This window comes from Pteropus vampyrus, unplaced genomic scaffold, assembly GCF_000151845.1.
Source record: "Pteropus vampyrus isolate Shadow unplaced genomic scaffold, Pvam_2.0 Scaffold21, whole genome shotgun sequence".
In the NCBI taxonomy this organism is placed as follows: Eukaryota; Metazoa; Chordata; class Mammalia; order Chiroptera; family Pteropodidae; genus Pteropus; species Pteropus vampyrus.
Genome location: NW_011888802.1, coordinates 3,843,129 through 3,846,971, shown reverse-complemented (window position 1 = coordinate 3,846,971; position 3,843 = coordinate 3,843,129). Strand labels below are relative to the sequence as shown.

The 3,843-nt window shown below is 33.2% G+C and overlaps 1 pseudogene; it reads right to left on the bottom strand.

Annotated features, from left to right (window-relative positions):
• Positions 1-1,054: 1,054 nt before the first annotated feature.
• LOC111736714 lies at positions 1,055-1,172 on the bottom strand (annotated as a pseudogene).
• Between the last annotated feature and the right edge of the window lie 2,671 nt (positions 1,173-3,843).

The following is a 3,843-nucleotide window of genomic DNA, read 5'->3' as shown; positions in this document are numbered from 1 at the left end:
CACACAAATTTTGGCCATTTGTATGTCTTTGGAGAACTGTCTATCAAGTTCTTTGTTCATTTTTAATCAAATTATTTATTTTTTTGTTGTTATTGAGTTTTAAGACTTTTTTACATATTTGGATATTAACCGCTTATACATACTTGGTTGGCAAATATTTTCTCCCATTCAGTCATTTGCCTTTACCTTCTGTTGACTGTTTCTTTTGCTATGTAGAATCTTTTCATTTTGATGTAGTATCACTTTTCTAATTTTTTGTTGTTGTTGTTGCCTGCACTTTTGACGTCATATACAAACAACAAAAAAAAAATCATTGCTATGACAAATGTCATCAAGTTTTATACCTATGTTTTCTTCTATGATATGTAATTTCAGCTCTTATATTTAAGCCTCTAATCCATTTTGAGTTGATTTTTGTGTATGATCCAAGATAAGCACCCAATTTCTTTTTGTTGCATGTGGATATCCAGTTTTCCTAACATCGTTTGTTGAAGAAACTATCCTTTCCCCATTGTGCACTCTTGGCACCATGTCAAAGATCAGTTAATTGTATATGTGTGGATTTATCTGGGGGCTCTCTATTGTGTTCCACTGATCTAAATGTTTGTCTTTATGCCAGTACCATACTATTTTGATTACTGTAGTTTTAAAATACATTTTGGAATCAGGAAGTGTGATGTCTTTAGCTTGTTCTTTTTACTTAAAGACTATTTTGGTCTTCTAGGGTCCTTTGTGGTTCTATATGGATGTTAGGATTGTTTTTCTTTATTTCTGTAAAAAAAAAAAGTGTCATTGCGATTTTGATAGGGACTGTAGTAATGTGTAGATAGCTTTGAGCAGTATGCATATTTTAACAATATCAAGTCTTTCATTCCATGAATGTGAGATAGCTTTCCATTTTCATTAATTTCTTTCATCAGTGTTTTGTAGTTTTATTTTATTTTATTTATTTGTTTGTTTGTTTATTTTTTAGGTGAGGCAATCCTTGGTTGACCCCACAGACTATAAGGACTTAGTCAGCTTACAATCCCTTAATTTTTTTTGTATTTTGTTATGCCTACAGCACCTGGTCTTCTAGGTGGTCTCCCATCCAAGTACTAACCATGCCCAACCTTGCTTAGCTTCCGAGATCAGATGGGATCAAGCTTGTTCAGGGTAGCATGGCCATAGACAGTGTTTTTTAGTTTTAATTGTACAAGTCTTTCACCTCCTTGGTTAAATTTATTCTTAAATATTTTATTCTTTTTGATGCTATTTTAAATGCGATTGTCTCTTAATCTGCGGTTAGTACATATAAACATAACTGATTTTTGTATGTGGATTTTGTATCCTTAACTTTATTAAATCCATTTATTGTTTCTAATAAAGAAATAAAAGACATTCAAATAAGAAAGGAGAAATAAAACTATTTCTGTTTGCAGACAATATGATCTTAAACATATAAAACTCTGAAGATTCTATAGGGTAGCTCTAACCTTTAAGGCTAATTAGTACCACTATTTAAATGTGAGCTACCTCAGGTCTCTATTGAAATTTTCACATATCCACAGTATCTCTCCTCTCAGAACTTGTTTCTGATCAGAATTTGTTTCTGTCCTGTGTGGCATCTGGGAATTGATTCTTCAGCTTACAGTTGCTTTTCCCCAGCAGCTCTTTTTGACGGCCCTCCTAGAATCTCACTTTACACATGTGCAGGTTAGTATTCAGCCAAAGAGTCAAGTGATCCGCTATGAAGATCTTTCAAGTTTTCTCTGAGTAGAAAACTTCCAGCATTCTGCCTTCGTATTCCAACAACTTTAGTTTCTTTGAATTCTGACTTCTGTATCTACTCGACAAAACTTTCCTATTCTACTTAATTTCCCATCTGGCATTGCAATTTTGAGAACTCAAGCAAGAAAGACAGGGTAACTAGCATTTACCATGTTTGATTACTACCCTCATTGATCTAAGTACATAGCTGGCCTTTTCCCAAGGTGTGAAAAGAGGTATTTCTCATATTTTGTCCAGTTTTTACTACTGTTGTTGCTGTACGTTGTGGTAAGACAGAGTCTAGGCTTCACAACTCTATAACAGCTAGAAGCAAAAAGTATTTCTCATACTCAAATTTAGTTGTTCAAGGGTGCTTATATCTTTGCCCAGACAAAAACTCTCATGTTTATGAGCAATATTAAAAAAAAAAAACACTCTGTATGTATTATTTCTAAATATTCTAGACTAAAAATGGTGACAAATATCAACTTTATTAGAGGGATAACTGATGCCACAATTTACACCTTAAGTTATCTTACATTTGGGGCTTGCAGAGTTCCTAACATATATTTGTCAGTCATACAACTTTTAATCCTCAAATACACTTGGAGCTATTATTATGTTTTTAAACATGATAAACTGCAACCTATGGATAGCAATATATTTTTTGTTGGATATTAGGGAAAACATCCATGTGCAAGAAACAAGGACAAGTTAAATAAAGCATTTATAATTAGGAGAGCAGTCTTTTTCAACTGTGGCAAAATATACATGCTTACGTGTGTACATGCACATTCACGCACACACACTATCCTCACTCATTGATACCCCATGCAAAAAAAAGTTAATAAATAATAAAACTTCTTTTCAGTCCTTGACATAGCTACCATCATTTTCCTGTTTATTCACAGAAGTTAGTTATGACTCTATTAACACATTTTACTGTCAATCTGGAACATGTCTCTAATGACATAGATTTTTAAACAAAGCCATCTGCATTTCTTTCTACAAGGATGCATATTTTACAAAAATTATTTTAGTATTAAGTTTAAATAATATCAGGGCTTAGCATGTGAAATCTATAAAATTTAAACCAATTATTTTTAATTTAACATATGAACTATAACATATTAATATACAATCAATTCTAAAATAATTCCAGTTCTAAAATAATTACATTTAAAAAGTTTAGACTGAAATATAATTTTAACTCTAAAATGTAATCCAAATCTTATTTTGTCTATTTGCATGTGTTCACAGTGGAAAAGAATTTTCATTTTTTGTAAAGCAACTATGACTATCCTCAGTTTATCATCTGTTGTACTTATTCAAACATTAATCCTTTTGTAAGAAACATGTTTAAGTAAAAATAATAACTATATATGTATTTACACACACACAGACACACACCTCTCCCAAGCCATTAGAACATGATCACTTCTAGGTTTCCTAATAGTTTACCATTCCCCATTACATTTTAAGGAGGGTACAGAAATCTAGCAGGGATAACTATCAGATTCCTGGAGCAGTACTTCCACTGGGAGACCACCAGAGCCTCTGCTGGCTTCGTCAAAGGTTAGAATCCAAAGGTAGCAGGAAGATGAGTAAATCGTGATTGGTTCCATCACTTTCTTTATGGATGGGGTAGCACTAGCTCCTCCCATAACAGGCTGGGAGAGCAATGATCTAAATCTTGTGATTGCTGCTATGTGATATGTCATGTTAGTGGCATAATCTGTAGATCGGCATTCATGGTTGGGGGAAGCGTGTCCCCTCCTATAATATAATCCTGGAAAGAATTATACATGTGATTATATCTTCTATGACATGGTGGGTGGGTGAGCTGTTTCTCTACCACAAATCTTTATCACATTTCATCGCTTTAAGTAGTTAACTCTAGCTGGTTTCCATGGAGCTTTGCACAGGCCAGCTTCCAGGTTATTGGTCTTAAAACATGAATCCTTTCTCTCACAGTACTGGTTTTAAAATCTTCTGTAGTATAAACTGTTTGCAGATTTTCACACTTGTGAATTTTTAAACTATTTTATGTTTCAGTGTAGTCTGCAAATTAAGCTAATATTTCCATTTTAACTT